This window comes from Panthera uncia, chromosome E1 (genome assembly GCF_023721935.1).
Source record: "Panthera uncia isolate 11264 chromosome E1, Puncia_PCG_1.0, whole genome shotgun sequence".
Classification (NCBI taxonomy): Eukaryota; Metazoa; Chordata; class Mammalia; order Carnivora; family Felidae; genus Panthera; species Panthera uncia.
The window spans coordinates 6,313,066-6,337,004 of record NC_064814.1 but is presented as its reverse complement, the minus strand read 5'-3'; the positions used below and the strand labels follow the sequence as shown (position 1 = coordinate 6,337,004).

Genomic DNA, 23,939 nt, shown 5'->3' with positions numbered 1-23,939 from the left:
GGTTGGAAAAGCGTGTGTAGGAACCACCAGGATGTCCATGAGAATCCTGTTGCAGACCAAGAAGAAGACAGGGATGTTGGAGGACCTTGGTTATTTAAAGAGTTGACCAAGGAAGAAGAGTCCACGAAGAAAACCAAGAAATTATGTCCAGAGAAATGGGAGGCCCAGGGGACTTGATAAGGCAAAGTTTCCCAAAGGGAGCAGTCAATAATATCAAATGGGACAGATGGGAAAGATGGCCTTCACATCTAGCAGAAGGATGTCACTGGAGATCTTTACTGCCAAAGGTCAAGGTAGGAGAGGAAAAATGGAGATGAATATCAGAATGAGATTTCTCTGATATTTTCTTCCTCCTCACCATGAGCTTCAGCTCCTTAGGTCCCATAGCCAGCCTTGTCTTACACTTAGGACTTCCTCCCAGGTCAGGGACACAGAAGCTGGTCAGTGACCCTGCACCCTCAAGGCTGCAGTAGGATGCTCTAAGCCAGCTAACTCCTTGACCTGCATGCCAGTGTCAACATTGCCAACAATCCTGCATTTTCTCCATGGTAATAGGGAAGGTGTGTTGACTGCGATCATCTGTAATGGAGACCTGCTCTCTCTTCTCTTTGTCTTTAGTTCCTTTGGTATTAATGAGGTAGGAACAGGAATCCCAGGTGGCTCCCCAGCCCCAGTGTTTCCCACATGGCTCCCAGCCAGAAGCTGGCATTACATTTATCCTCTCTTCTGGCCACTTTCTGGCCATGGCCCCTCACTGAGGAGTCATCTGAAAAACAAATGCTCACATATCTTCTCAGCCCTCACTGTGGCCCAGAAATGCCACTCTCTGACACCAACACACACACATATTAAAATGGAAGGGAAGATGCCTAAGGAAAAAGAACCAACATTTGTCCAGAGTTTGCTGTATGAGACACCTCTCAGAAGCCCTACATGGGAGATGGTGTAACCCCATTGTACTGACAGAGAAAGTGAGACTCAGGGAAGTTGTATGGCATGTCCAAGTTCACAGTGACCCACAGTGAAAGAGGAGGCATTTGAGTCAGCTTCTCCCTAACTTTGTGTTTTGATCACTAGAGTGTATCACAGGGCATAGGGATAGGAGGCATCTGTGTGCTTTATGATCAACGTGCTTAGTAAATGTTTATTAATAGCTATAATAATAACCCATAAATATTGAAAGATTGTATCTGTTATCTTATTTCATACTGACAATTACCCTCTGAAAAAAAAACGATGATGATCCCCCATTTTGCAGATGAGGAAACTGAATCTTAGCAAGATTAAGTGATTTATCTAAGATGAAAAAGCCAAGAAGTAGCAGAGTCAAAGTTCAAACTCACATCCCTCTGTCCCCAAACCCCATGCTTTTAGCCAGTTTATTTGCAACCTCTATTGGTCAAATGAGGCCCATGAAGATAAAAGAACAGCCGTTCCCCTCCTGACCTTTCTCTGAGTAACTGCTCTGAATTCAGGATGTTGTCAACAAGGCCTCGGTGCATTCGCTTCAGTTTTAGAAACCCCAGAAACATCATGGATGGGACACTGAGGGTCACAAAGATTCTGGATATCTCCAGGCACGTATGCATGCTCTACCCACAGATCCCAGTTTCTTAGTTGATGAACCCCATAGAGGAAGGAACACATGCAAATACTTACAGTCAAATACAAAGAACTTCTGCACATGCCCACCTACATTCACATGCACGGTCCACACTAGTCAGTAAGAGAAAGACAAAAAACAAGCTTCTTATCCACAAATCATGAAGAACCACACAAGCAGTAACTTAGGAACTGCCCAACATTGCACAATTGCTTCTAAATCTGGCCTGCAGTTTCGATTCCTAGATTCTATAGTAGTTTTTGAGTGAGCTCATATCAGGGGAGCGAGAGGGCATAGAGGGAGTGCCCCGGGGAAATTGGGGGATATAAACAATGATGAGATGCAGCCACGAAAGCAGCTCAGGGCTTTCTCTGCTTATTGGTTAGGAGGTTGCAGATTTAATTGTCTGTTGTCATCCTAAATTTCTGGGCAAGGTCATACTAATAGATCCATGGAACTGTATAGAGACTCCGAAAACAAACTTCACATGTACACGGTCAATTGATTTTCTTTTTACTTAAAAAAAATTTTTTTTAACATTTATTTACTTTTAAGAGAGAGAGAGAGAGAGCACAAGCAGGGGAGGGATAGAGAGAGAGGGAGACACAGAATCTGAAGCAGGCTCCAGGCTCAGAGCTGTCAGCACAAAGCCTGACACAGGGCTCCAACTCATGAACCGTGAGATCATGACCTGAGCCGAAGTCAGACGCTTAACTGACTGAGCCACCCAGGCGCCCCCAGTCAATTGATTTTCCATCAAGACACCAGGGCAATTCCATGCAAAAGGAAAAAGTGTTGGAACAAGTAAATATCCATGTGGGAAAAAAATGAACCTTGACCTCTACTCACTCCATACACATGATTAATTAGAATTCATTAATTAATTTTAAAAGGACCACAGACCCAAACATAGAAGCCAGATCCATAAGGCTTTCAGAAAAAAGCATAAAAGAGAATATCTTTGCAGCCTTGAAGTAGGCAATTACTTTCTTAGGACACAAAAAGCACCCCCATAAATTACAGATTGGATTTCATCCAAATGGAAGTTTCCTGTTCATTAAGTGACATCACTTAAAAAATGAAGAGGCAGGGGGAAAATATATGCAAAACATGTGTCTTGCCATGGACTATAGACATTGAACATCTAGAATATATAAAGAACTTGTATAAATCACTGATAACAAAGGTGAGCAACTCAGTTTTTTAAAATAGGCCACAGATTGGAACTGACACTTCACCAAGGAAGATCTATGAGTAGCTAATGAGCATATGCAAAGCATGTGCAGCTTCATTAGTCATCAGAGAAATTCGATTTAAAGCCACAACAGGAATGTTGTTGATTGCTATACAAAAATGTGAATATACTTAATGCCACGGAAATGGACACTTTGGTGCTTAAGAGATTACCTCTGTTTGAAACATTATAATCTTCAGAAAAATGATTTGGTCATACATACGTACAGACCCACTCCTCCTGTCTCTCCACCCAGCTACTAGAGACTTAGTGCTATCACTAACTTCAATGACTTTATGAATTTATTTCACAGACAAGGTAGGAACATAAATAGGGTATTGGCAGATCAGATATTAATATTAAGTTAAGTGGGGCGCTTCGATGGCTCAGTCAGTTGGGCATCCGACTTCTGCTCAGGTCATGATCTCACAGTCCGTGAATTTGAGCCCCAGGTCAGGCTCTATGCTGACAGCTCAGAACCTGGAGCCTGTTTCAGATTCTGTGTCTCCCTCTCTCTTTGCCCCTCCCCCGCTCATGCTCTGTCTCTCTCAAAAATAAATAAACACTAAAAAAATATATATTAAGTTAAATAAAAATTTTAAATGTCCCCCCCAAAAAAACCCCCACAAGGCATGCTACTTCACAGCCACTAGAATGACAAAATAAAAAATTCAGGCTCTGTGTCCTCATCTATAAAGTCTTATATCACTGCTGTAAAGTTCTGTCCTATGAACTCCTACTTTGTAAAACTAACGGCCATAGAAATCTATACCAAAGCAGTGAGGCCCACAGCTCATTGCCCCAACACCATGATCTGTGAAGTTCAGTTACCACCTGATATGCCACCAGGAAGTAGTTAAGTGAAAGCGAGCATAATTATCAGAAAGATAAAGAAGCAAGAGCCGGAATGGGCATTTATTTGCAGCATTTATTTGCAGGAGGCCTGTCCTGAGGTTTCCACACTATCTCACATCTGCTTTATGTCCTTACCTCTGCCCTATGGCACTGCCCCACTTCCCGTTACTTTCTGCACTGGATCTTGGCACATAGAACTGAAATCAATCACAAATATCAGTTTGTGGCTCTGGCTTTGGCTTTTATTTTATTTTTACTTTGCTTTTTGTCTTCTCCTGTGACCCTACATCCCCTCCCTTTCACTCATACAAACACGCTTTCTTGAATATTTATTTTACATGAATTTTGAATTTGTCAGCCTCATATTCAGTGGCTTTTTCAGCTAAACATCAAAATTCTGAGCTTCCTCCCGGAAGTTGAAGATCATTCCTCTTGACGGTTGCGGACTTTTCCCTCATTCCAGATCCCATATTTTATCTGTTGTCTATCTATTAACATGCATTTCTGACTAGTTACCATCATAGTCCAGGCTGGGGTGATCTTCAATCTCATCTCGGCATGTGGCTGTGGCCAAGAGCCGCAGGGAATTTCTCCAGAAATAATCTCAGCCTCAGTTACAGAAGAAGCAGGTTAAGTGTTTGCATGAGTCACAGTGAGTGACGGGGTTGGGATTCAAATGTTGATCACCAGATTCCAGAATCCACATCCGTGTCAGCCCCAGGCACTGTCTCTAGGTCACAAGGTTGGATGTGACAGGACAATCATATCTAATAGCCATAAACGAATCCAGAAAAAAATGGTTGGGAGTAACCACATGTTAGTGACAAGCCTATTACTGAGACAAACATAGCACACCATTAAAGAAACAAAAGCAAACCGAATCAGCTTGACACAGGTGACTTTTGACTACCATTCCTGGTTACTAATTCTATCTTCAAGCAATGTTCAGAATGATCATTTGGTCTCCTGAACAGACCTTCCACTTGGTAAGTAAAGATCACCAGTTATCATGTCACAAATATTTCCCATCGCAAATAAATAAATTGGAAACCTGGCTTATAAATCAGTCTCTTGGAGGTTGTGGATGAAGTGAAATACTCTCATCACTGCCATTAATCAACTCTTCTCCTTGTGACAGTGAGTCTTATCCCCTTTTCTCTAGTACATGACCGAGGACTTAGGTGAGCAAATGTTTGCTGAAATGAAAAAACAAAATTGAGGGGCACATTGGGCTGTCTCAGTCCGTAGAGCACGTGACTCTTGATCTCATGGTCATGAGTTCAATCCCCATGCTGGGCTGTGGAACCTACTTTAAAAAATCAGATAAGGGGTGCCTGGGTGGCCCAGATCTCAGCTCAGGTGTTGATCTCAGGGTTTTGAGTTCAAGCCGTGCTCTGGGCTCTATGCTGGTTGTGAAACCTACTTTAAAAATTAAATAAATAAATAAACAAACAAAATCTTTTTAAAAATGAAATAAAATTATTAAAAAGAAAGAAAGAAAAACAAAACAAAATCGAATTCTCTTCCATCAAAGCTAAGTTCTGCCATGAAGCATGGTGATATCCACTGAACTGAGACAACCCACCAAGCTCAGCCTAAAAACAAGAGACTCTTGCCTATCCCTGTCTACCACCTGCCACCACCACCTGAGCACCTTTCTCTGTGCATGCCCCCCTAATGCTGTCCTCACCACCCCATTCGCATCCACTGGTCTTTCCACTTTCCTCAATTGTCCCTGAACTCAAGCAGTTGGGAAGAGCACTGGATTGGGAGTCAAAACCCTTGTGTTCTACTCTCAGCTCTGCCATTCACTTGCTAAATGACCTTGGGCAGGTAAATAAACTCTGAGCCTCAGCTTTCTCATGTATTGTTGTCATGAGAAATAAATGAGTTGATGAGTAGACAGTTCTTTGCAAACTATGAAGTGTTGTATTATCTAAAATTTCAAAATAAAACTTTATAAAATGTTATATGCAAGTGAGGGTGGTTGGAATTAACATCTCTGGAATAACACAGGTGATTTTATCAGTTCTACTAAGCACATATAAATGGCTGCAGAAGTAACCTGAAAGTCTTTGTCATTTCAATTGTTATCCCTGATACCATTTTTACTCAATTCTCCATCAACACTTCTGCCCCAGGCACTGGGAAGAGAGAAAAGGAAAGTGACCACAACACAAACAGGTTCATGTTTCTGGCCACAAGACTCACTTCTTCCCTCTACACAGGCCAGTCATGTTAGACTCCATCTGGGCCTACCCTGCAGAGACAAAGGACTACATTCTCTTATTTCATGTATATCTCTCATCATTGTGGCTTCCACTCACAACCCCAATCATTTTTTATTCAGCTGACTTTTTTTTTTTTTTCTGGAAGAAACTGAGAAGCAAGTGTTTGGCAAGCAAGTGCTAAAAAACAATAGTATGGCAATTTTCTGTTCTTGTAGCCTGAAAAACCACCAAGAGCACTGTGGTCATGGAGAAGAAATCAGTGTGTCACAAACCACAAGTGCTAGTTGTAGGGTCTCCTTGAAGGGTTAAAAGAGCACTTTGGTTTGTTTTTTTTTTTTTAATTTTTTTTTATTTTGATGTTTTATTTTATTTTTGACAGAGACAGAGGGTGAGCAGGGGAGGGGCAGAGAGAGAGAGAGAGGAAGACACAGAATCGGAAGCAGGCTCCAGGCTCCGAGCTGTCAGCACAGAGCCCGACGCGGGGCTCAAACTCACGGACCGTGAGATCATGACCTGAGCCGAAGTTGGATGTTTAACCAACTGAGCCATCCAGGCGCCCCTAAAAGAGCACTTTGAACACAAATGTCTATAGCAGTTTTACTCATAATTGCCATAAATTGGAAGCAATCCAAATGTCCTTCAATAAGTGAATCGATAAACAACCTGTGGTGCATCATACAAAGGAATATCATTCAGTGATAAAAAGAAATTAGACAGAGAAGGGCGCCTGGGTGGCTCAGTCTATTGGGTATCCGACTCTTGATTTTGGCTCAGGTCATAATCTCACGGTTGGTTCATGAATTTGAGCCCTGCATCAGGCTCTGCAATGACAATGCAGAACCTCCTTGGGATTCCCTCTCTCCCTCTCTCTCTCTCTCTGCCCCTTCCCTGTGTACATGCTCTCTCCCACTCTCAAAAATGAATAAATAAACTTAAAAAAAATGAGAGCATCATGGCGGCATATGGCATTCCTCCTTTTTATCTCTCTCCCTTTTAACAACTAAAAATTGGCATCTGTCCACAAACAATAGTGTCTCTGTGGAAGTTATGGAATCTAGTACCATACACCAAGAGACCCAGGAAGAGTGTTGCCCATTTGTGCAATGAGTAGTAGGCAGACAGACCTTGGTAAGGACTGCAGAACCAGCAGTAGCCAATGAGCTAGCCCCCACCCTCCCCACTTGCATTTGGGGAACATCTGAGGGGTGTTAGTGGGCAGATACCCATGAATGAGAGAGCCTTTGTAGAAGTCCAGACTTCCCAAGGAGAGATTCCAGCACTCCAGGAGAGAAAAAAAAAATACAAATTTGGACACATGAAAGAAGATAAGAGGAACTTTGCCAGCACAACCCCTCCCCCAAGGCAGCAGAATGTGGGGCTGAACTAGCCTGCAGCGACCTCTCCGGAGGGGAAAGGAGTGGGGGTGAGTGAGTGCCTGGCTTCTCCAGCTGTGTGGGTCACTGCTTGGAAAACCCATTTCCCTCCTGCAACAACCAGACTATTTAAGCATGTTCTCCATGACAGGGGCCAGGAAAGAAACCAAGAAAGAGGCAGATAAGAATATCAAAGGGCATTAAAGGGATGTGGTTCTTGCTGACTGCAAACAGGAAACTCCCCTATGAGCTGATGAGAAAACCTGACTCAAGGACCCCCCAGCCTGGACTGTGGGAACCCTAAAGACCCCAGGTGTTAAACCTATACTTCCCCACCCACCCTGCAGCCAGTTCTTTGGGCAAACTCCCAAGTGGGTGGCAAGAGCAGCCTCTGGTAGACCAGGAAGGAATGCACTCAGAAAACAGGCCTGGCCCTATGGGAAATGGAACTACAAACTTGAGCTATAACGCCACCTTCTGGAAAAGAAGAGAGGTTTCCAACAGCCAGTGCATTGTAAGATAGACATACAAACCTAAGAATTCTGCCACAAAAGGGAGCAAGAAGCAGGAAGTGGGCGTATCCATACAAGGTTGGAGAAAGTCCCAGACATAAGAGAACCAATGAAAATATCTCCTAGCTGAGGCCAATTAGTAAAGATTGGAAGAGGCGATTGCTACTAAAATGAGAAAACAGCTACACAAATCTCCAAGGAACATGAAGAATAAAGGACACATGACCTCATCAAAAGAAAACAGTAATCTTTTAGTAACCAAACTCAAAGACACAAAATTCTGCAATCTACTTGATAAAGAGTTTGAAATAGCTGCTTTAAGGTCTCAAATAAGAAAGCACAGAAAAACAATTGAACAAAATTGGGAAAACAATACATGGACAAAATAAGAAATTTAAAGAGGGGATAGAAATCAGGGGTGCCTGGGTGGTTCAGTCAGTTAAGGGTTCAACTCTTGATTTTGGCTCAGGCCATGATCTCACAGTCATAGGATCAAGCCTCACATCAGCTCCGCACTGAGCATGGAGCCTGCTTGGGATTCACTCTCTCTCTTCCTCTCTGTCCTTCCCCTGCTTGCGTGCACATGTGCACTCTCTGTCTCTCTCTCAAAATAAATAAATAAAACGTAAAAAAAATAAAATAAAGAAGGGACAGAAATCATTTTTTAAAAAAAGAGCCAAATAGAAATTCTGGAGCTGAAGAATTCAGTGAATAAAATTTTTAAATGCAATAGGAGAGCATCACAGCAGAATAGACCAAACAGAAGATAGAATCACTGATGTACAAGATAGAGATTTTGAAATAATCTGAGAAAAGAGCAAAGAGATAAGAATGAAAAAGAGCAAAGAAATACCACATGATCTATGAGACCTCATCAGAAGTACAAACATCAGAATAATTGGAGTTGCATAAGGAGAAAAGAGATAGAAGGAGGCCAAAAGCTTATTTAAAGAAACAATCACTGAGAACTCCCCAAACCTGAGGAGAGACTTAGACACCCAACTTTATGAAGCTAATAGATCATTAGCTCAATGCAAAATAACCTTCCCCAAGATACATTATAATAAAACTGTCAAAAGTCAAGGACAGAGAGAATTCCTAAAGGCAGTGCGAGAAAAAAAGATTGCAACCTACAATGGCACCCGCATTAAGCTATTGGTAAATTTATCAGCCCAAACTCTACAGATCAGGAGAGAGTGGAATGATATATTCAAAATGTTGGAAGAAATACTTTATCTGGCAAAGCTGTCTTTCAGAAATAAGGGAGAAACAAAGACATTTCCAGACAAAGAAAAGCTGAGGCAGTTCATTACCACTATATCTGACTTACAAGAAAAGATGAAAGGAGTTCTTCAAGTTGAAATGAAAAGACACTAGTAACATGAAAACATATGAAAATATACAACATACTGGTAAAGATAAACATACAGTTAGATTTAAAAAACTGTAATTTTATAAAATGATGGTGTGCTAACTACTCTGGTATAAATGTTAAAGAGAAAAGGTATTAAAAAATTATAACTACAATAATTTGTTAACAAATACATTCAAAAACACAGGCAAAGATGACATCAAACACATAGAAGGTGGGAGTAAAAGGGTAAAGCTTTTGTATGTAGTCAAAGTTAAGTTGCTATCAGCTTCAAATAGACTTTTCAATCTATAATATGCTTTATGAATGTGCCATGGTAACAACAAAACCAACCAACCAACCAACCAAACAAACAAACAAAAAACTCTGGTAAGTTCACAAAATATAAATAGAAGGGAATTAGAGCATACCACCATGGAAAATCACCAATTCATAAAGATAGGCCAAAAAAGAGGAAAAAGAGTACAATGATTCTACAAAACAGCCACAAAGCAATAAACAAGATGGCATTATTAAGTCCTTACATATCAATAATTATTCTAAATTAAATGGATTGAATTCTCCAATCAAAAGGTACAGACTGGCTGGATAGCTAAAAATAAGACCCAACCAAATTCTGCCTACAAGAGATTCACTTCAGTTTTTAAGGACACACCTAGGCTCAAAAATGAAGGAATGGAAAAAGATACTCCATTCAAGTGGAAACCAAAAGAAAGCAGGGGTGGCTATACTTACATCAGAAAAAAAAAAGACTTTATGCTAAAAATGGTAATAAGAGACAAAGAAGGTCATTCTATAATGATAAAGTGTTCATTCATCAAGGAGATACAACAATCATAAATATATATGCACCCAACATCAGAGAACCTAAATATATTAAGCAAATACTAAGAGATATAAAGGGAGAACTAGACAACAATGCAATAATAGGAGAGGGTTTCAGTACTCCACATCCAACAGTGGATAGATCATCCTGACAGAAAATCAACAAGGAAACATTGGACTTGAACCAAATGGACCTAACTGGCATACAGAACATTCCATACAACAGCAGCAGAATACACATTCTTCTCTAGTACATATGGAACATTTTCTAGGATAGATCACATGTTAGGCTAACCTCCAGGGAACGCCTTGCTTTAATTAAGAGAGCATTTTTAGATTCTGTGTCTCCCTCTCTCTGTGACCCTCCCCCGTTCATGCTCTGTCTCTCTCTGTCTCAAAAATAAATAAACGTTAAAAAAAAATAATTAAGAGAGCATCCAGATTATATTTTATTTAAACAAAAGGTTCTTCAATTGAAAAAAATTGGACTGTTAAATATTTTATACAAAGTGTATGTATAACCTGTAAGTAAATGATAAAGAATAATAATAAAATGCACATCTGTGTGCCCCCTACCCAGCTTAAGAAATAGAATTTCTTTAGTTATTTTTTTAAGTCTTGTTTCCTGATTTAAATGTAACATATATTCACTATAGAAAATTTTCAAGATCCAGAAGGCAGAAAACAAAAATCACCACAATCCAATTACCTTACTGTTAATATTCTGGTAATAGTACTTCCCTACTTATTCTAGATGTATATTATTTTTCTGAAATTGAGATCCTATTATACAAATTGTCTCTTTTTTTCCATCATGACCATTTTCCTTAGAACACCTAATTTCTTAATATCCTTTCATCCCCAAGATTCCAAGAAAATAATCCTTAAATATGCTTATTTTTGAGTTGAGAGTTGTTTTTCCAAATGGAAATCAGAAGTAGAAGCAGGAATTGATAGATGGGGGAAATCTTTCTCATCTTGCTTCTACCTGAAACATAAACTAAATGAAGAGGTTGATTAAGTGCATCCTGTGTGTCTGGCAAAGGACAGTATCTGGAGAGTAAATGTTGATTGATGATTTAGTCTCATGAGGCTGACAGCGTCTCTGGAGATAAGAGGGAAAACAAAAGCCAACACTTCCATGATAAACAAAAATACCCAAGAAGCCTTCTTTACAGCCCAAACCAAGTTCTGTGTCCAGGATGGATTCTCAACACATACCAAAAGTACTTGTTGCCTGTGCCTTGTCATTGCATCTTATTTAATCATTATTTATCCAAAGGATAAATAAGGCACATCTGAGTGCTTTGATGGAGGCAATGAAGAAGCCAGCATGGGTATTGCTCTCAAGGAGTCAACAATCTACTGAGGCAGGTAGGGCTTGTAGACAAATGACTCCATACCATATAGCTCCTTGAGCACAGCAGGTGCTCAAGAACACAGTGATAAGATAAACACAGAGCTTTACTACTGGAAGAATCTCAGTGTGGAAAGAGATATCAGAGTAAGGCCCCTTTCTTAGGGCCTTTCCCTAAGGAAAAAATGGTCTCTTCTCCTATGTCTACTACCATCTACCTTCATTCCTACCAAGACTCTCTCGCATCTCTCTGAAGGAAACAAAGCCTTCTTTAAATTATGTTTTTGGGCACAACCATTAACTGTGGACCAAACAGCAATTCCAGAGAACTGCAATATCCAGTGGGCTGCCCTCTAACCCCATGACCCATCCCTGAAGCCTGGATCTCCCCTTCTCCATGCCTTGAGCTATAGGAAAACTTCAAGGCAGACAATGAGGTCATGTGATGACTGGATATATATCAAACATAGGCAGTGCTAGAATCTGGGGATTTTTCCAGGCTGACCTTATTTAATGTGTCTCACAGCCATTGATCACCTGGCACACTGTGGTGCAATAGAGGACAGGACAAAACACAAAAGCACTGACACATGCATTTGCCTCCTGTAAATGGGAAGAATGTGTGACCTAAGTTCCCTCCTCAGATATCTCATAAAAATAGGTTCGCCTCTCACTCAGCCACAACCAATGCCCTGTAACCTCACTTCAAATTTGGCTGTGAGGTGTCAGCTTGCTGACATTCACCTGACTGTCACACATCCCCGTCCTTTGTCACATCCTCCTTGTTTAGTTTTTTCAACAGTGTTTTCCTCCCTGTCCATCCCTAATTTTTAGAGCTGGTAGATGAAATAAGACCTTCTATCTGTTCCCACTTTTAAAATATCAAGTGTAAAGGTATACTCTCTCTGAATTAAAAACTTCCATGTTGAACCAGTTGAAGATTGGTTCAACTTCAACCAAGTTGAAGAGCACCCTTACTCCTTCCTTTTGCCCTTTCCTCTCTACCTTCTTTCTCCTGTAATTCCTCTCCACCCAGCTCACCCCACTCTCTCCTCTCTTTCCATGTTATGATCATCCCTCTTCTCAGTTCTGATCCCTCTATTCCCTATCTCTTTTCTTTCCATGGTTAAGACTATAAGAGAGGCACCCAGGGCACAAAATTTAAGAAATCTTGAATGACCCTGAGAGTGACTGTCCCTAGCCACCTCTCTTGCCTCACCCTAGACCTGTTCCCATTTTTTCATCCCCATATTTCTATCTTTACATCACTCAAATAAGTATTTTTCCTCCTCTCCTTACCTACTCCTTTGCTCTTTTGACCACCTGGTAGAATGTTTACTTTTTATATACATAACAACTACATTATGTAGAATACCAATTCAGGTATTGTATTAAAAGCCAATGTAACAATAACATACACAAGACAGAAATGTGCATTCATCTTTCTTATAATACCCAAAGGTAAACAGTCCAAAACTGACATGGCAGCTCCATGGATCTTAGGGCCCTTCTCACCCATGACTCCATGATCTTCAGGACCTGGCTTCCATCTCAAGGTCTAAGGTGGATGCTTCACCTTCCTCCACCACCTCCACTTCCCAGGAAAAGGAAGAGAAGGAGGGAAGGAGAGGGCTTGCTCCTTTCTTCTTAAGGGCATGACTCAGAAGTTAGAAATGTGGCTTCCACTCATCCTCTTGGCCAGGACTTAGTTATGTCACCTCACCGACTTGCAAGGAGGCTAGGAAATGTTTTGTGTTTTTTTTACTCCTTAACCATGTGCCTAGCTAAAACTTCCATTACTGTAAAACCAGGAAAGAACAAATATTTGGGGATTAACTAGCAATCCTTTTCACATTTATATTTTACTCAGGAATACTATCTTTCCTTGCTCAAAGTAGTAGGGAAAGGAAAATAATAGCAATCCTTCTTTTATTATTTTCTAAACAGGACTGGTTGCATTTAAATGTTTTCTTAATGTTTATTTTATTTTTGAGAGAAGAGAGAGAGAGAGAGAGCGTGAGTAGGGGATGGGCAAAGAGAGAGAGGGAGACACAGAAGCCAAAACAGGCTCCAGGCTCCTAGCTGTCAGCACAGAGCCTGACCTAGGGCTTGAACCCACAAACCACGAGATCATGACCTGAGCCAAAGTCAGCACTCAACTGACTGAGCCATCCCGACACCCCAGAACTGGTTGCATTTTTAGATGCATTTTAGATTCATTTTAGATTCATAGAATCCTATAAGTGAAATGTATGGCAGAATAGTGATGATGATGATGATGATGATGATGGAAGTAACACCAACCTTTCACTTTCTAAGTGCAATACACTACAGAAGCTTTTTTATTAAGTCTTATATATTAACCCACTTTATCCTTACAACAGCCCTGTGTGGTATATATATTATCATCCATATCTTACAGATGGGGTAACTGAGTCACAGAGAAGTTGTAGTGACATGCCCAAAGTCACACAACAGTAAGGGATGGATCAAGATTCAAAGCCAGTTAGTCTAGCTCTAGAGAAAAAGAATATAAGTACACATTCTTCCTAAGTAGAAACATAGGAATATGTTGCACTGTTTCAGGAGGACTCATCTTATAGAGCACCATGCTGAGCTCCGAGGGACTGGGGGTCATTCTCACTGTATTCTATACAAAAGGTGCTCCCTAGAGTGACCTCATGTGGCCATCTGGGTCATGCCCTCCCTCCTTTCCTAAGAAATCTAGATGCTCTTCTTAATTCCATTCAGTATCCTCCTACTGCTCCACAGTTCTCCTAACCTCTCTTGGGGAAGTGAAGCCCTTTCTGAACAGTTACTCAAAGCACAAAATTAAAAGGGATGTTAGAAGCCACTAATCCAGTAGTTCCTAAACTTGTCTTCATGTCAGAGTCACCCACAGAACATTATAGTCATGCAAATTCCCAAGTGTCACCCCAAGAGATTCTCATTCAGAAAGTCAGGGGAAATCTATATTTTTGATAAGGACACCCAACCTCCCCATTTTTGAAGGAACCCATCTGAAGTCTCTATTGGGAAATATTCCTAGACCACTTCCCTCCGAATCTAGTATTTGAGTCTCCTCTACAGTATCCCTGCCGAATGGACACTCAGCCTGTGCAAGGAGCTCACATTACACCTCAGGTTAATAGCAGCTCCCATGGATTGAGCACCAACTAGATGCCAAACATCCTTTTGCCCATTTATTCCTCACAACCCTGTCAGGAGGTATAATTCCTTCCCATTTTAAAAATGACAAAACTGAGGAGTTCCTGGTGGCTCAGTCGGTTAAGCGTCCAACTTCAGCTCAGGTCATGATCTCGTGGTTTGTGAGTTCAGGCCCCACACTGGGCTCTCTGCTATCAGCACAGAGCCCGCTTTGGACCCTCTATCCCCCTTTCTCTCTGCCCCTCCTCATTTGCTCTCTCTGTCTCTCTCTCTCAAAAATAAATAAAAACATTAAAAAATAGTTTTAAAAAATGACAAAACTGAGGGACGCCTGGGTGGCTCAGCCAGTTGTGTGCCTGTCTCTTGCTTTTGGTTCACAGTTCATGAGATCAAGCCCCACATCAGACCCCATGCTGACAGCAAGGAACCTGCTTGAGATTCTCTTTCCCTCTCTCTCTGCCCCATCCTCATTTGTGCATGCATGTGCATGCACACTCTTTCTCTCTCAAAACAAAGAAACGTTTTTTAAAAATGACAACACTGAGACTCAAAGATGTCAAGAAATTGCCCAATACATAGACCTGGTAAGTGGCCCAGGTGGACCTTAAATCAGGTCGATTTGAACCAAAATCCCTGGTTTGTTTCAACATGTCACGTCTCTTTCCATCAGAATGCCTTGCAGCCTTATCCCCTAACATGCTTTTTTTAAGAACCAATTTGTTGTTTTAACTAGTTTATAATTTTAAGTAATCTGTATTCCCAATGTGGGGCTCAAACCCACCACCCCAAGGTGAAGATTCATATGCCCTACCGACTGAGCCAGCCAGGCACCCCATTCCCCAGTATGGTTTGACATGAGGTATGCCACACTCTCCACCAAGACCAGGACAGCACATGCAGGGAGTTTGAATAAATGCTTTGAAGACAGAGAAATAAAGACAAACATTCATGCATGCACCAAAGACATGTAAGAGAAAGCTCACAACAGTGCTGTTCACAGCAGATAAAAACCAGGTGCCCCCTGCAGTGAGAGAACAAATGAAAAATTTGTGATCCATTTACTCAACCAAACATACACAGCACTCAAAACAACAACCTACAGCAACATGCAAAAACAATTATAGCAATATAATTTTAAGTCAAAAAAAACCCTAAAATACAAGATGTATTTTTAGAAATGCAATGTATTTTTAGATGCAACAAAACTACATAAAAAGATAGGAGTGATGGACATAGGAATCAGGATGATCACAACCTCAGAAGGAGGGATGGGTGGGGTGAGGGGTGGAAATATGGTTAAATGTAGGTTATTGTGATGGCCCTAGCTTTTGCTTTAGGTTCTTATTACATTAGAAGGAAGGGAAGGAGGGAGGGAGGGAAGGGAAGGAAGGACCATTTAAGGATGAGTGTGATGAGTGTGTCAGAGTTCAATTATTTTGATTATTCCAATTCTGTGCACCCTAAGGTCCAATTTAAAGAAAACATTGGCAGGGTACCTGGGTAGTTCAGTCAGTTGAGCATCCATGACCCAGGTCATGATCCCAGGGTTGTGGGATAGAGCCCTGTGTCAGCTCTGTGCTGAGCATGGAGCCTACTTAAGAATCTCTCTCTCTCCCTCTCCCTCTCAAATAAGAAAGAAAGAAAGAAAGAAAGAAAGAAAGAAAGAAAGAAAGAAAATAAAGAAAAATTTGGCTAACAGATGCATAAAAGGTTTAGTATCCTTGCATTATCAGATCTTGGAAGGAAGGATTCAATTCTCTTTTCCAAGTTTTGATGCTCAGGTCTGTGCCCAGAGTATCTTCTGCCTCTTCTGGAAAATACCTGAAACTGAATACACTGATCCCTGCAAGCAGGTGGCAGGCTATGTAAGAGGGCCTGCCAGAATAGGATCATGGCCAAGCGGGCTGTGATTCCAGCAGACAGATCCTCAAAAATATGATACCTCCTACACAGAGATGCACATGCACACCCACGCACACACACAGGTGCACACACACAGGTGCACACACACAGGTGCACACACACACACACACACCTGCTGCTGCTGACTATGGAAAAAATCATTTTTTTCTTATGTGGAAAAGGGTTTAAGCTCCACAGAGAGGAGATAAAGCATAAGGGGTGGCTAAGAAGAATACAAGTAGTTTGCTGACTTTCTCATTTTGCCTGAGCTTCCCTGCATATTGGGCAAAGAAGCTCACCTCCCTGGACTATGAGCTTAGTAGTTCTCCAACACACAGTTACCAACTTCTGAGACTCTGCCAGGGATAAATGTCCACAAGATGGAGAACGTGAGCTGCAAAGAGCTTTGAACTCAGTAGCGGGGCTGTGCCTGCCTGGATGTTCAGTTTGTCCCATGGTTGATAGTTGCTGGCCTGTGGGTGAAACAAGAGAGAGCTCAATGCTAATGACCATTTACAAGGACCCCCGGTGCATGGAGCCCTAGCCCATGGGAGTTCCCCACGTTCCTGGTAAGAGAGGCACCAGAACACTGCTCTCGCTTTGTGGCATTCCCATTATGTACCAGTAATGGAGGTGTTGGCACAGATGTGGTACTTGGGTATCTCTGGAACGGAAAACACCCTCTGCTTCTCTCCTCTCCCCAACTCTGACCAAATGGCAGGAAAGGTTGAAATTTAGAGTTAAAAAAAGTCCTCTATGCCAGGGCATTTTTCCATCTATGGAGCTAAAAGCCCTGAATGAATCTCCACAGTCCCTTTCTGAACCACAACTCCTGGTTGAGGATCCATGTGAAAAAGACAGCTGCAGGATGTGGAAAACCTATCAACTTGGGGCTACACTTATGGGGACTGAATCTCAGCTCCATCTGCCACCTGCTCAATCTTGATTAGCTTATTGTCCCTGATCTTCACCCCCACCACTCATAGAATATGAAGAAAAGTAGCCTTCTCCAGAGGATTATTGAGCAAGGTTAAATTAGATAACATGCAAAAGAGCCTGGCACATGGTGGTCATAATAAAAGTTCATTCATTCATTATCTATCTGTGTCTCTCCCAGAAAATATCTAATAAAGAAGCTAGAGAAGACAAGGCAGCAAGAATCTAGTATCATGGAGAGTTGCCCACCTGACCTTATAGAGATCCTCCCTTATTGGAAGCTCCCTTATTGGAACTTCACCAATTTGACCCCGTGGGGTGCTAGGACAATGGAAGACACCATTTGGGGGTTTTCTCAGGAAACAAGAGGGGCATTCCCTCTCAAATGTTCCCCTCTCTGTAAAGAGAACTTTCCTACTATTCTTCCTTTCTAATCTTATACTCTAATAAACTTTTGCCTGCTGCTCAAAAAAAAAAAAAAAAAAAAAAAGAGGGAAAGAAGAGTTGGTGTTTGGAGGCACCTTCTTGAGTAAAGCCTTCCCTGCCCCCCATCTTCCTCCTCACCTCTGGGCAGACAGAGTTGGTCACCCTCTTCTCCAGACCTACAGCACATTCAGTCCATATTATCCACTACAATGACCCCCCATATTGAGCACTCAATATATACCAGGCACTGCACTGGGATGAGCACTTCCCATGCCTTATTTCATTTACTCCTCACAATAACCCAATGAAGGAGGAAAGTGAAGGTTAGCAAAGTGAATTAATATACCAAGTTGCAAAAACAAAAAATGGCAGAGCTAGAATTCAGACCTGTGTCTGTGTTTTTTTTAACCACTGTGCCATACTGTCTCCCTTACATCCCATCACGGCTCTTATCACATTATATATATATATATATATATATATATATATATATGTCTTAGCCATGCCTAGTAGGCTGTCAGCTCTTCAGAGGCAGGAACTGTGGCTCTTTTATCTGTCTATCCCCAGCACCTACCACAGTGCCTGGCTAAGAATGAATGCGTGAAGGAAGGAACCATCTTCTCCAAAATCCCAAGGGAAGAGGACAGCACCGTTGTTCCTCCTAGGCCACTATGACTCATAATCTCTATCCCCATCCAAGCTTTGCAGCATGAGGAGAGGGCAGGTGGCTGCATATACAGGCTGCACCTTCCCTGTAGTGCTTTTCTCACTCACATTAAGAGCCCAGAGCTTAGCCATGGGAGCAGTGCCAAGCCTTTCAGTGGAAGAGAGATGTTGCTGGATCTTTAATGTTAGGAAACCCATCCCATCTTTGCATTTCACAACTTCCTGCAGCATTAAATCCTTATAGGATTTATTCTGGGTATTTTCTTCAAATCCATTGAACTCAGCTGTTCTCTTGTTTCACATTCGTTACTACAGTTTATAGATTATTTCCTTGTGACCCAAAATGAAACTGCCACTTAATCCCCACATGAGGTTCAGCTCAAACTTTCAGACTCAAAGTAGTATATTGGTTTAGAGTATGGAATCTGAAGTCACATATTCCTAGGTTCAAATTCCAACCTCCTATGTGAGCTTTTTTTTAAAATTTTTATTTATTTTTGAGACAGAGAGAGAGCATGAGCAGGGAAGGGGCAGAGAGAGAGGGAGACACAGAATCTGAAGCAAGCTCCAGGCTCTGAGCTGTCAGCACAGAGCCCGACACGGGGCTTGAACTCAGACTGTAAGATCATGACCTGAGCCGAAGTCGGACACTCAACCGACTGAGCCACCCATGCGCCCCCCTATGTGAGCTTTTTAAAATTTTTTAACGTTTATTTATTATTGAGAGACAGAGACAGACAGGCATGAGCATGGGAGGGGCAGAGAGAGAGAGAGAGAGACAAAATCTGAAGCAGGCTCCAGGCTCTGAGCCGTCAGCACAGAGCCTGACACGGGACTCTCGAACTCAGGAACCCCAATTTCATGACCTGAGCCAAAGCTGGACGTTTAAGAGACTGAGCCACCCAGGCGCCCCCTATGTGAGCTTTTTAAAACTCTGATCCTGTTTCCACTTCTGTAAAATGAATACAACAAAAACTATCTTATAGAATTACTAGTTAGATTAAATGAGAATGTATGGGGCACCTGGGTGGCTCAGTTGGTTAAGCCTCAGACTTTGGCTCAAGTCATGATTTCCCAGTTGGTGAGTTGAAGCCCCACGTTGGGCTCTGTGCTGACAGCTCAGAGCCTGGAACTTGCTTCAGATTCTGTGTCTCCCTCTCTCTCTGCACAAACTCCCTGACCACTCCTCTAAAACTTTAACCTGCTACAAATCCTGCCCACATACAGAGATATCAGAGCCATTCCCATGCCTCATTAAGCATGAAGGTAACCAAAAATCCTTAGATTTTTTTTAAAAATCTGAAACACAAAAGAAAATAAATAAATAGCAAAACTGACCCTAACAAAGCAGAGATCATTCAGGAACAGGAAAGAAATTTTAAAACAGAGAGATTTGAGAAGATACCACTTCCATAATACAAAGGTATAAAAAGGCATTGACCATGGTGGTTCTTCAAAAGATTAAAAATAGAATTACCATATGATTCAGCAATTTCACTTCTGGATATTTACCCTAAAGAATTCAAAACATTGTGTCGAAGAGATATTTGTCCGCCCATGTTCACAGCAGCATTCTTCACAAAAGCCAAAAGGTGGAAGCAACCCAAGTGTCCATCAATGGCTTCTGGAAATGTGGTATGCACCCTATGTTTATTGCAACATTATTTACAATAGCCAAAGTATGGAGACAGCAGTGTCCATTGATAAATGAATGTTGTGGTATACCACAACTTCTTTATACACACACACACACACACACACACACTGGAATATTAGTTAGCCATTAAAAAAGAATGAAATCTTGCCATTTGCAACAACATGGATGGGGCTACAGAGTAGAATGCTAAGTGAAATAAGCCAGTCAGAGAAAGACAAGACATGATTTCTCTCATATGTGGAATTTAAGAAACAAAACAAACAAGCAAAGGATAAAGAGAGAGAGAAACCAGGAAACAGACGCTTAACTATAGAAAACAACTGATGGTTATCAGAGGGGAGATGGTTTGGGGATGGGTGAAATTGGTGATGGGGAATAAAAGCACACTGAGTAATGTATATAATTGTTGAATGGCTATGTTGTACATCTTAAACTAATATAACACTGTATGCTAACTATACTGGAATTAAAATTAAAAACTTAATTTTTTAAAAAAGATTAACAAAAAAAATTGGAGAAAAAGAAAAGAAAATGTGGAACATACATACAATGGAATATTATTTGGCCTTTAAAAGAAAGGAGAGTCTGGGATGCCTGGGTGGCTCAGTCGGTTGAGTGTCTGACTTCAGCTTAGGTCATGATCTCATGGTTTGTGAGTTCGAGCCCCGCATCAGGCTCTGTGCTGAAAGCTCAGAGCCTGGAGCTTACTTTGGATTCTGTGCCTCCCTTTCTCTCTGCCCCTCCCCCACTCATGGTCTGTCTCTTTTTCTTTCTCAAAAATAAATAAAAACATTTAAAAAATAAAAGGGAAAGTCTGAACCTGCTACAACATGGATGAGCCTTGAATATATTATGGTAAGTGAAATAAGCCAGTAACAAAAAAATACTCTATGATTCCACTCCAATGAGCTACCTAGAACAGTCAGATTCAGAGACTGAAGGTAGTGTAGTGGTAGCCAGAGGCTGGGGTGGCAGGAAATAAGGGGTTACTATTTGATGGGTACAGTTTCTCTTTTGAAGATAAAAAGAGTTCTGGAGATTGGTTTCGTAACAATGTGAATGCAGTTAACATTACCAAACTACACACTTAAAAATCGTTAAGGTGGGGGGCGCCTGGGTGGCTCAGTTGGTTGAGAGTCCAACTCTTGATTTTGGCTCATGTCGTGATCTCATGGTTCATGAGTTTGAGCCCTGTGTCTGGCTCCGTGCTGACAGTGCAGAGCCTGCTTGGGATTCTTTCTCTCTCCCTCTCTCTCTGCCCCTTCCCAACTTGTGTGCACACTCTCTAACTCTAAATAAATAAACTTAAAAAAAATTAAGGGGCACCTGGGTGGCTCAGTCAGTTAAGCCTCAAACTTTTGATTTCAACTCAGGTCATGATCTCACGGTTTTGTGAGTTTGAGCACTACATGGGCTCTGCACTGACAGCAGAGCCTGCTTGAGATTCTCCCTCTTTCTCTGCCCTTCCCCCTCTCACACTCTCTCTGTCCCTCTCAAAATAAATAAATAAGATTTAAACAAAGTCATTAAGGTTTGGGGAGCCTGGCTGGCTCAGTCAGTAGAATATCCAGCTCTTTATCCCAGGGTAATAATGAATTCAAGGTGTAGAGATCAATGAAATAAATAAAACTTAAAAAGCTGTTAAGGTGGTGACTTTCATATTGTGTATATTTTGTCACAATTTAAACATTTTGATTAAGAACAAAAAATAATTCTTAGAAATTGAAAGGAATTTTGCTAAAACTTTTTAAAAATGTTTTTATTTATTTTTGAGAAAGAGCATGAGCAGAGACAGAGGGAGACAGAGAATCCAAAGCAGGCTCTGCGCTGACAGCAGTGAACCTGATGTGGGGCTCGAACTCACAAAGTGTGAGATCATGACCTGAGCTGAGATTCAACACTCAACCAACTAAGCCACCCAGGCACCCTTTGCTAAAACTTTTAAACGTAATGTGAGGGCTTAAAGATGAGGTTGAGGAACTGTCCTAGTTCACAGAACAAGTAGACAATGAGATGTAAAATGTGAGGTTTTTTTTAAAGAGCAAAAAGGGGGCACCAGGGTGGCTCAGTTGGTTGATCCTCCAACTCTTGATTTCAGCTCAGGTCATGATCTCACATGTGTAGGATAGAGCCCCCATGTTGAGCTCTACACTGAGCATGGAGCCTGCTTAGGATTCTCTCTCTCCCTCTCTCTCTGCTCCTGCCCTGCTCGCATGATCTCTCTCTCTCTTAAAAATAAATAAATAAACATTAAAAAATAAAAACAACAAAAGTAACACGGATGCCTGACTAGCCCTGATGGTAGAGCATGTGACTCTTGATCTCAGGGTCATGCGTTCAAGCCTCATGTTGGGCTTGGAGCCTATTTAATAAATAGATAAACTCACCTTTATTTAATAATTTAAAAAAAGGAACAATCCAGAAAGCGCAACATCTCATTCCTTGGGAACTTCAGAAAATAATAGTGATAATTAAGGGGAGAAAAAAAAGTAAAATGAAGAGAATTTCCCAGAGAGGAAAAGTGACACACATCTTCAAACTAAAAGGGTCTGCTGAGTACCCAGCACAATAGATGTAAAAAGGTGTACAATTATATAAAGTAACATAAAACTTCAGAAAACTATGGATCAAGAAAAGATCCTAAAAGTTGCCAAAGAAAAATAAATAATGAAACAGCCCATTTCCAAAGCTGAGGAATTAGTCTGGCAACAGACCTTCGGTTAGCAACACCTCGAATTAGCAATACTACCTCCTGTTAGTGTACCAGAAGACAATTCAGTAATGTCTTTAAGCTTATAGGAAATCATCTTCATTGTGAATCCCAAACCAAGCTGAAATCAAGTAAGAACAGAATAAGGACATTTTCAGATATGCAAAGGCTCAGAAAGTCCACCTCCCATGCCCCCTTTTTAAGAAGTTTGTTGTGGGGTGACTGGCTGGCTCAATCAGTAGGGCATGTGACTCTTGGTCTAAGGGTTATGGGTTTAAGACCCACATTGGGTGTAGAGATTACTTAAAAATAAAAAATAATTTTTAAGAGGTTATTTGAGTGCATTTTCAAGTGACTTCCTCAAATACTTTCCATGAAGAGTAAACCAAGAAAAGTATGCCAAATTCATGAGGGAGTAAACTGAGAAAGAGGAAGGTATAAACCACAGGGAATACTCAACCCACATAGGAATAAGGCTAAAGGGAAATGTCAGGGTTATGGCCATGCAGCAGGCCCGGAAAGCAACATGGTCAGATTAAAGCAGGAAAATAAAGCCCTATAGCAGAGAGGTTTGTGAGATCATAGAGAAGAAAACTTGGAAAGTAAGTCTTGAGCAAATGATGAAGCCCTGGAATTAAATCTTTAATTTAATCTTTAAGCAATTAGAGTAGTGCCTGGGTGGCTCATTTGGTTAAACATCCAACTCTTGGTTTCACCTTAGGTCTTGACCTCACAGTTCATGGGTTCGAGCCCCATGTACAGCTCTGCACAACCTGCTTGGATTCTCTCCCTCTCTCTCTGCCTCTCCCCACCCCCACCCCCGCTTCTCTCAAAAATAAATAAATAAATAAATAAATAAATAAACATTTAAGACAAAAACACATTTGCATCAGACGAGGAAATGATTGAAAGGAATTAGAAAGGAATTAGAGAGCCTGGGTGGCTCAGTCTGTTAAGCGACTGACTTCAGCTCAGGTCATGATCTCACAGTTTGTGAGTTCAAGCCCTGCATTGGGCTCTGTGCTGACAGCTCAGAGCCTGGAGTCTACTTCAGATTCTGTGTCTCATTCTCTCTCTGCCCCTCCCCCACTTGTGCTCTGTCTCTCTCTGTC

General features: G+C 41.4%; 1 protein-coding gene across 17 annotated transcripts in view; it reads right to left on the bottom strand.

Annotated features, from left to right (window-relative positions):
- Positions 1–23,939, bottom strand: part of CD300LF (CD300 molecule like family member f) — a 104,170-nt gene that overhangs the window by 38,671 nt on the left and 41,560 nt on the right. For 8 of the 17 annotated variants that reach the window (XM_049635812.1, XM_049635813.1, XM_049635815.1 and 5 more), the window contains one exon: positions 1,660–16,905. The exons of 1 other annotated variant lie outside the window; for it this stretch is intronic. The gene's annotated coding sequence lies outside the window, so the exon portion shown is untranslated. The remainder of the gene's footprint in view (positions 1–1,659; positions 16,906–23,939) is intronic. 8 more of the 17 variants (XM_049635814.1, XM_049635824.1, XM_049635816.1 and 5 more) reach the window with 8 other exon arrangements.